Raw genomic sequence first — 10,690 nt, 5'->3', positions numbered from 1 at the left:
CACACACACACACACACACGTACATATACACACAGCATGTGCCTGCCCGCACCTCTGTACATACACACTTCCATCCATGCCCGTGCACACACGGGCACAGCCCACACAAGCACAGATACTGCCTGCACACACTCGCATATGCACACACACACAGCACATCCGCATGCTGGGGTGACGCAGGAAACGTGGTGGCCCCACCCAGCCCCGCCTGCGCTGGGGTCTCCTCATGCCCAGCGGGCTGGGTGCCCAGCAGTGGGCAGCATGCACTCCAGTCCAGGTCCTGCAGCCCCTGCCTCCTGCCCAGCCCCCCCGGATGCTGCTCCATGCCTGGAGACAAAAGAGAAGCAGCCCAACGATGTCCTGTGTTCAACCCAGGTCTTGCTCTCCACGGTCCTCACCCACCCCCTACCCTCAGCAGCAAACTCAGACTCTGCAGAGAAAATACAGTCAGCAGTAACAGAGCCCCTTGAGGCTTCTCTGACCAGACCCCTCAGAAGGGCCCATCCTGTGGAGCCCGGGGCCGGTCCTGATCAGTCCCTGCCACTTGAGCAGAGCCCCTTCCCCTGGCAAGCCGGGGCCTGCCTCTGGGCATGCCTGGGGCACATCAGGCCTCTTGCTTCCAGCTCTGCCTGAGTCTCAGTGCCTGAGGCTCTGGGGAAGCAGGGGGCCGGCAGTTACCCCCCCCCCATTCCTGGCTGGTTCCTCGGGCTGGCAGAGGAGCTGGGGGCAGGGAGGGTCCCCGGGGCATAGGTGCCCGTGATGAGCCGCAGTACCAGCACATCTGTGCAAATATCACCAATTATTTTCCTCACTATAAACACCCAGCAGGAAGGCAGGGAAGCAACCAACCCAAACTGTTTAAAATAGAAACCGAAATTGCTGCGCAGGGAAGTCGGGGCAGCGGGCAGAGTGGGGACTTGTACCAGGAACTGGGGTCTCCCCCTCCAGCTGCCCTTATGGTGCACCTGCTCCCCTCCCCCTCCCTGCAACCCCATCTCAACTTTCTCCTCCACTGGCCAAGTGGGAAGGAGATGGGAAGGGTCATCCCTGGGGGTAGAAGGGTGGGACAGGCCCTCTGCAGGGGAGGGAAGACGGCTGAGGGACAGACACAAAGGAAGCAGGAGCCAGTGGTGGGGCAGCTGGGCTACAGAGTGGAGGGGAGGGAGCCTCCCTTCAGTGCTCCCCAGTGTGGAGGCAGGAGGGTTACCCTCGGATAGCAGGCTGGGGACCTTGGGATGCTGGGCCAAGTGGGACCAGTGACCTGCTGCCCACTCTGAATGAAAGGACTTTTCTTGATGGTGGAAAGGGCTAGAAACCAGCTCCCTGGGGGCCTCAGCTGACTTCTCTGTCCCTCCTTCCCCACAAACAGAGCTGATAGACAGCAGGTCGCTGGTACAGTCACACGGGTCATCAGAATGCTGAAACACTTCCTTACCAGTTGATAAACAGACCCTGCCCCAAGTCCCACGCCCGCCCCCACCCCGGCCCAATATTTCCCTTTCCAGCCTTCCTGGTTCCTCCCCTAGGTCCCCCAGCTTCCCCCTAGAAACTAAAGGGTTAACAACGGGCACAGTAGCCCCCCTCCCCCCAAGTGCTCAGGCAGCCAGAGCTGCCCTGACTGTTAAATATCTCAGATGTCACCCCTGCCACACCAAGACATCAACTCTGTGCCCACGGCCTCTCTCCTCCCCTCGGGATGCTCCGGGGCAGCGGGCTCTCAGCAAACCTGCTGCTCCTTGGTCTGCTCCTGTGTCCCGACTGCTTCCCAGAGAAGGTCCCAGCACGTGTCCGGGGCCCAGCCAGTCCCAAGCCCCACCCAGAGGACAGGAAGGGGGTGCGCTGAAGCAGGGGTCCGTGGCCACGAGGTAAGGATGTGAATCCTCCGTGCTGCAGTGAGAAGCAGCCCCAAGAGAGGATCTGATCACAGTCCCTGATGCTGCGCAAGAGACAACCTGGGCCCAGAGAGGGAGGTGAGCTGCCCAGTGTCACGCAGCAATGGATGAGCCAAACCCAGGCCTCGTCTCCCAGGCTCTGGCATTGTTGAGCTAGGCAGGTGATGTCTCTGCTGCCTGCCTGCCGTGGCGACACTGAAAACCCAGGGAAGACTGCTGCCTCCACTTGAATATTAACAAACTGCTTCCCTCAGACTTCCTTCCAGGCTCTCGCCCGCCGGCTTCAGAGGCTGTCCCAGCCAGGCCCTCCCTGGGGCCGACGCCTCGGCCCTTCTATTCTGGTGGCGTGGCAGGGCGGGGTGGGAGGGTGAGACTTGGCCTCCCCTCGCCTGCCCCCAAACTCACAGCAGCCCCCCGCCCCCCAACCACCATGGGTGCTATCACATCCTTTCTGCAGTAGTGGGGAGGCCCTCCTCTGAGATGCGGGGCAGGGGGTACCCACCGAGACACTCAGATGTGCTGAACAAAAATAAAAGGAAGTCCTGAGGCCCATCTGCATTTCCGAATACTTCCAACCCACATGCCTTGAACTACTCTCACCTCGCTCCCTCTAAAGAGCTGGGCAGACTTCAAAGCTGCTTCTAGCTCCATGAGGGAATGACAGAGAAAGACATTCCCAGAGGGCCGGGTGCCCCCAGAGGTGGCCTGGAGCGGGGACAGAGGGGATGGCAGGCACGTTTGCAGCAGCGGGCAGAGCCAGGGGTGAGACGGCAGAGACAGGCCACGCTGACAGAGCACCTTCAGTGCCAAAGGACCGCCACTCGGGTTCCCTCTACCATTGAGGCAAGTGTTCTGTCCCCATTTTACAGACTGGGAGAACGGGGCCAGCCAGGCTCTCTCCCCGACACGGGTTCCACAGCTCAGTGAATGGTACCATCATGACATCTGAGCAGCTACCATGGCTCCGCCCTTGTCCCCTCCCCACATCACATCTGAGGCCAGCGCCTGGCCATTTTCCCTCCTTCATCCCCTCCAGCCCTGTCCTAACATTTCTGCTCAGAGCCGGCTGGGAGTTGCAGCCTAACACAGCGGTTGGAAGCACAGAGTCTGGAGCCAGACTGCCTGGTTCAAATCCTATTTCCTGCTCTGTGCAATTGGGTGCTTTCCCGTCTGGAAAATGGGTAGCATAATGGTGACTGCTGCAAAGTGTTGGTGTGACTATTACATAAATGAATACTTGTACGGCTTCTAAAGCAGCATTAGGTGTCTAGTAAGTGCTATGTGCACACCTGGTAATGCAGGAGACGCAGGAGACACAGGTTCGATCTCTGAGTTGGGAAGATCCCCTGGAGGAGGAAATGGCAACCCACTCCAGTATTCTTGCCTGAAAAATCCCGAGGACATCAGAGCCTGGCGAGTTACAGTCCATGGGATCACAGAGAATCGGACATGACTGAGTACGCATGCATAAAGTGCTATGTGGATTTTTTTTTTTTTTTTTTTGGCTGCACCACGCAGCTTGTGGGATCTTTGTTCCTCGATCAGGACTAGATCCCAAGCCCTCAGCAGTGAAAGCACAGAGCCCTAACCACTGGACCACCAGGGAATTCCCTGGAGAATGATTTTCATTATCTCCAGTTGACCACCCCCCTAAATGGCTTCTGTGTCAGAAGCTCCTCACTTCCCCTCATCCCCACCCCATCTACAGTCAGAGACTAAAGCCAAGTCCTTCTGCAGATGCCTGCTGATAACAAGCTGAAGGCACAAGCCTGTTTCTCATGTCCCCCTGCCAAGAATTCCCTTGTCTGCCCCATTTCCTGATCTTTACCTCCATGCTGATAGAAATCTTCCAAGACAGTTTTAGAAAGTCACATCTTCTCTAGCGCTTCCTGATGACTCTTCCCTACCACCCAACCAAAACCAAGTAGAACTAATCACCTTCTTTCATGAGCAACCACCATACCTGTTCATACTGATGTGTGTGTTAGTAGCTCAGTCATGTCCAACTCTTTGCAACTCTATGCACTGTAGCCACCAGGCTCCTCTGTCCATGGAATTCTCCAGGCAAGAATACTGGAGTGGGTTGCCATTCCCTCCTCCAGGGGATCTTCCAGACCCAGGGATCGAACTTGCTTCTCCTGCATTGCAGGCAGATTCTTTACCATCTGAGTCATCAGGGAAATACACACTGATATCAAGGCCATATCTACCATCCTTTGCTCCTCAGACAGTGGAGCCCATGTCTGTCTCCTCCTCACCAGGTCTGGTGCAGGGCTGTCCTGGTAGACGTTCAACATGGGCTGTCTGGGTGCATGGCTGGGAAAGAAGTGACTTGCCACACACCTGGAGATGGTCGGGGTTAGGATTCTTTCTTCCGTGATTTTTGGGGAGATAGGAGCCTTTAGAAGGGGGGGTGAGTCTCTAAGGGGGAGGGACTTTAGAATTCCATGGAGAATGAAACAGACCAGAGACAGCAGGGTAGACACTTGTGGCGCCCAGCCTGGTGCTGTCTGAATAGGGAGGGACAGGGCACAAAACTCTTAGGTGCCATCCTCCTTCCATCTGGGATGCCATAAAGATCCATCTTTCCAGTGCAGCAAGGTCCGTACTCTGTAGGAAGATGCAAACAAGGGGGAAGAAAAACCAGAGCAGCTGCTCACTCTTCCTTCTCTCTGGTCTCCACGAGACTCTGGGCTGAAGGCAGAGAAGAGGTTCTTTCCCGGTTTCCTCTGCTCGCAACTCAGCCCCTGGATCAGCCACATCCTCCAAAGGAGCCCACAGTTCTGAGTGCCACGGGCCTGACAACAGCCCCCTCTGAAGGCCAAGTCCAGAAGCCAGGAGCCCTGCCTCACCCTACCTCGCCACCAGTCCATCCTTCACCAAATCCCCTGACTCCGCCTCTCCCAAATCTCCCTGATCCGACCTGCTTCTTCCTCCTCAGCTGCCAAGCCCTAGGTCCAGCCCCCATCAGCTCCCACCTGGTCACCTGCAAAAGCTTCCTAGATGTCCTGTCACTGGCTACAACATGGATGAGCCTTGAAGATATAATTATAAGAGGAATAAGCCAGTCACAAAAAGAAAATACTGTATGATTTCACTTCTGTGATGTACCTAGAAGAGTCAGACTCGTAGAAACGGAAAGTAGAGTGGTGGTTGCCAGGGGCAGAGGGGAAGAGGAAATGGGGAGTTATTATTTAATGAGACAGAGTTTCAGTTTTGTAAGATGAAAATGTTCTGGAGATAAATTGTACTGCATCGTGAATATACTTTATACTACTGAACTGTACTTAAAAATGGATAAAGTGGTAAATTTTATATTGTTTTTTATCATAATTTTAAAAAGACTGGGGAAAGTTATAATTCTTATTATAAAGAAAGAGTCTAATACTATTATAAATCTATTCAGTCTCTTTTCAACAATGATTTTAATGAAAAAAAGGGAACTAAAGAGAACGTTTGAGCTAAAGTGAACTAAAAGCAAATCTGAGCAAGTCAGTCCTTCACACTTGCAGGGTCTTTGCTATTTCCTCTGCCTGAAATATTTCTCTTCCCGTCTCACACTAAAAACTCCTATTCACCCTTCAAATCATGGTTCCAAAGTCACTTCCTCAGGAAGCCCACCCTCACCAACCTGGCTGGGTCTGTTTCCATTATTGAGCATTCTCTGATCCCCATGTTCCCCTTTTCAAAGCCCAGATCTTCACTGCAACTGTACATTTATTTATGAGAATTGGATTAATGTCTGTCTCCCTCTATCGTAACCCCAATGCCCAGATAGATGACAACTTCAGCAAACAAAAACAAATGCACTGTCATGCAAATCAAAACCACAATGAAATATCACCTCACCCTGTCAGAATGGCTATTATCAAAAAGACCACAAATAACAAATACTGGCAAAGATGTAGAGAAAATGGAACCCTAGTACACTGTTGGTAGGAATGTAAATTGGTATAGCCACTATGGAACACAGTATGGAGGCTTCTCAAAAAACTAAAAAATAGAAATATCATATGATCTAGTGATTCTACTTCCAAGTATTTATCCAAAGAAAGTGAAAACACTAATTGGAAAAGATACATGCATCCCAATGTTCAAAGTAGCATTATTAGCAATAGCCAAGATATAGAAGCAACCTATGTGTCTGTCAACACATAAGTGGATCAAGAAGATGTGGTATATACATGCAATGAAATATCACTCAGCCATAAAAAAGAATGAAACTTTGCCATTTGCAACTACATTGAGAGACCTGGAGGATATTATGTTTAGTGAAATAAGTCAGGGAAAGATAACCATTGTATGTTATCATTTACATATAGAATCTAAAAAATAAAACAAATGAATATAACAAAACAGAAACAGACTTACAGATACAGAGAATAAACTAGCAGCTCTCAGTGGGGAAGAGAATTAGGGTAGGATAGGGATTAAGAGGTTCAAACTACTAGGTATAAAATAAGTAAGTTACAAGGATATATTGTACAGCACAGAGAATACAGCTAATGTTGCATAAGAACCAAAATGGAGCATAGTCTGTTAAAATAATGGATCATTATGTTGTGCATCTGAAATTAATATAATATTGTAAATCAACAATTGTTATTGTTTAGTTGCTAATTCGTGTCTGACTCCTTTTCGACTCCATGAACTGTAACCCGCCAGACTCCTCTGTCCTTGGAATTTCCCAGGTAAGAACACTGGAGTGGATTGCCATTTCCTTCGCCAGGGGGTCTTCCTGACCCAGGGATCAAACCCGTGTCTCCTGCATTAGCAGGTGGATTCTGTACCACTGAGTCACCAGGGAAGCCCAAATCAAATACACTTCAATTTAAAAAATTTACTGTCAAAGATATGTAAAATCAACTACATAAATTGAAAGAAAATAATAAAAAGATATCCAGTACTTACTCTGTGCCAAGCCCGTACTAAACACTATACAAATATTAATCAGTGAAATCTTGCAACATCCCTAAGAGGCTGATTCTATTAGTATTTTATCCCTATCTTAGGGATAAAGAAGCTGAAGTCCAGAGAAGTAAGTAACCTGCCCTCGGTCACACAACTAGTAGGACAGACAGTAGTGGAATTTGAACCCAGGCCATCTGGCTCCACTGTCCACCTGCTTAGGCCATTACCCCATCTTGCCCAAGTCTGATGCCACCAGAATCACTATGTATCTCTGCCCCCTAACTTCTCCCATTGATTCTTTCCTCTTCCCTTCCCTAGATGATACTGGGCAAGTGTCATGGAGAGAGGACCACATGCTTACCTCCAATGTATTTTGAGGAATATTTGCTCCTTGAAACCCAAGAAGCCCAGCAACCCTGTCCAGCACCTATCAAGCCACCTGGTAGATGGTGAAGACCAAGGACAGCCTTTGGCCCTCCTGTGAGTGGCCAATGAGAGGTGAAGACAGAACCACAGGAGTCCACAGCCCCTTTAGGTTGTATCCAGAACAGATGCCTACAGGCACTTCCCTGGCAGCCTAGTGGTTAAGACTCAGCGCTGCCATTGCAGGGGCTGAGGGTTCAATCCCTGGTCAGGGAACAAAGATCTTACAAGCCTCGTAGTATGGCCAGAAAAAAAGAACAGATTCCTAGAGGGGGAGCAGAAATCTTGAGAAACCAGTACCTGGGGAAGGTGGTATGCATGGGTGGGCGTGGCAGCTAGTGTCAAGTCAGAGATGCAGGCGTAAATGCAGGTTCTTACTTCCATGCTGTTCCCCTAAAGCTGCCCCATACCCAAGGGAAAGGTCAGCTGTCACCCTATCCATGCAGGTGACCTATGTGTTGCCAAGGGGAGCTGGGATGGATGGTGCTGGAGTCAGAAGTCCCCATGGAGAGCTGACTGCTCAGATGGATCTTCTCAACCTCAGACAGAATCTGAAAGGCAACTTCAGGGTTTTAGGCCTGGATGGTCGAGTGCCACCATATGCTGGCTACTGGGCTCCTTCTTTTTTGTATAAACCCATATTTTATATACAGGAAAACTGAAGCTCAGAGAAATAAGCTAAATCACCCAACTAGCTGGGAAGTTGGGGAGCCTTAAAATTAATCGTCAAGTTTTCAGTCTTTAAATTAACCATCTGTATCTCAAATCCCGTTGATGCAGCAAGCATGAGTCAGAAAGTGAAACAAAAATGAGGGAGCAGGAGACTAGATTCCACTCTTGCCTGAAACAACTCTTTTTTTTTCTTTACCCCAATTTGGGCAGGAGCTGTGTCTGGTTATTCGAGCAAAAAAACATCTCAAAATTCACCAACCCCCTTTGCCCGGCATGGACACCCCGCCTTAACTGAGAGCCCCTTCCAGCGCTCCCCACCAGCTCCAGTCCCCTTCTTGCCATGCCCCCTCTCCCAACCAGGCCTGCAGGTGTAGAGGTGGTGAGCGGCTCTCTCCAGCTGCGCCATCTCCCTGGGGCAGCACATGGAGGATTCCACGCTCAGAGAAGCCAATTAAGGACCATCATCCTGACTCAGAGCTGCCTGAACACCCCAACCCCCATCCCCTGCAGGAGTCCACCCAGGAAGCCTCAGGGAGCTCCCCTCTCAGAGGCCAGGGGCCAGCCTGGGTAGATGGCAGCTGCCCTGACCTCTCCACCAGCCAAAAACCTGTGTAGCTTCTGCCCCTGCCCCAGACTCTGCTGAGACTCCCAGTCTCCTCCATCCTTGAGCATCAGTTAAATATTGACTGAGTAGCTATTAAGCACGGAACAGTCTACCATGCTCTCCAGGCAGGACGGGTCTCTCTCCCTCGGAAGTATGGCAAAGAGAGATGGCCTCCCTGCTAGTCTTTAAAACACCAAGCATGGTCTTGCCTTGCTCCTGCCTTTGCACCTGCTGGTCCTTCTGCTAGAAACACCCTTCTCCAGATATCCGCTCTGCACTGCTCGCTTAAATGTCACCTCGTCTTAGGGGCCCTCCCTAGCTGCCTCCCGCCTACCATTTATCTGTTTTGTTTCCCTTCATAGCTTTCTCCCCGCTTGATATTTTATTATCTGTGTGTTTGTCAGCCTTCCCCAACCAGAATGCAAACTCCATGAAAAGGGACCCCTGGGTCTCATTCATGGCTGGCTGAATCCTCAGTACTTAGAACTGGGTCTGGTTCTCAATAAAGATATGTTCTGTGGATGGGACTTGGGTTCTGGCTCTATTACAGCTGGGACCCCGAGGGAGCCACTCCCCATCCCACCTCCCAAAGCTTGTCCTTTATAATGTGAGAGGATTGCTGGTTTCTAACTGGGGTCTTAATTGGAGTCCGAGTTCCTAACAGCATCCAAGGGAGAATGGGGATAGGCTACTTTTTTATTGAGGTGAAATTCTCACAACATAATATTCATCATTTATTTTTACTTCTTATTGAGTTATAGTTGATTTACAGTGTTGTGTTAGTTACTGCTATAGAGCCAAGTGATTCAGTTATACGTATATACACATTCTTTAACAATATTCTTTTCCGTTATGGTTTATCACAGGATACTGCATGTAGTTCTCTGTGCTATACGGTAGGACCTTGTTGTTTATCCATTCTCTGTATGAAAGCTTACATCTGCTAACCCCAACCTCCCACCCCCTTCCTCCCCCAACCCTCTCCCCCCTGGCAACCAACAATCTGTTCTCTACATCTGTGAGTCTATTTCTGTTGCATAGGTAGGTTCATTTTGTCATATTTTGGAGTCCACATTTGATATCATATGGGATTTGGCTTTTTCTTTACGATTTACTTCAGTTAGTATGATAATCTCTAGTTGCATCCAAGCTGCTACAAATCATTCCATCCTTTTTCATGGCTGAGTAGTAGTCCATTTTATATATGGACCATTTCTTCTTTATCTGTTCATCTGTTGGTGGGTATTCAGTTTGTTTCCATGTCTTGGTTATTGTGAGCAGTGCTGCTATGAAAATAGAGTAGCATGTAACTTTGAGTTAAAATTCTGTCTGAATATATGCCCAGGAAGGGGGTTGCTGGATCACATGCTAATTTTTTTAGTTTTCTGAGGAACCTCCATACTGTTTTCCACAGTGACTACACCAACTTGCATTCCCACTGACACTGTAGAGGGGTCCCTTTTCTCCACACCCTCTCTTGCACTTGTTATAAAATTAACCATTTTAACTGAATAATTCAGTGGCAGTTAGTGCATTTATAATGTTGTGCAACCACCACCTCTACCTAGTTCCAAAACATCATCATCACCCCCAAAACGAACCTCATATCTTAAGTAGCTGCTCTTTATTCCTCTCTCTCCAGCTCCTGGCAACAACCAATCTTCATTCTTTCCCTATGGATTTACCTATCATGAATATTTCATATAAATGGAATCGTACAATACGTGAGCTTTCATGTCTGGCTTCTTTCACTTAGCATAATGTTTTTGAGGTGCATCCACATTGTAGCATTTATCAGTACTTGTGCCTTTTTATGGCTGAACAATATCCCATTGTATGGATATACAATTTGTCTATCTACTTGTCAATTAATACCATGAGCTGTGTTTTTCTTCTTTTTTTTAAATTAGAGTATAATTGCTTTACAATGTTGTGTTAGTTCCTGCTGCACAGCAACATAAATCAGCTGTGTGTATACATAGATCCCCACCTCTTGAGCCTGCTTCCCACCCCACCCACCATCCCCCCCTGCCCAGGTCATCACAGACCATGAGCTGTTTTTAAAAGCTTTTCCAAACCTGTGATAAGACAGCACCATCTGATAAAATATGTTTGGTAGCAGAAGCTTACAAAATATGGACAGTCTGACGAAAGAGGTGCTTGCAGTTTTCAGGCCCTGATTCCACAC

The sequence above is a fragment of the Cervus canadensis genome, chromosome 6, assembly GCF_019320065.1.
Source record: "Cervus canadensis isolate Bull #8, Minnesota chromosome 6, ASM1932006v1, whole genome shotgun sequence".
Taxonomy (NCBI): domain Eukaryota; kingdom Metazoa; phylum Chordata; class Mammalia; order Artiodactyla; family Cervidae; genus Cervus; species Cervus canadensis.
Note: the sequence above shows the minus strand (reverse complement) of the source record.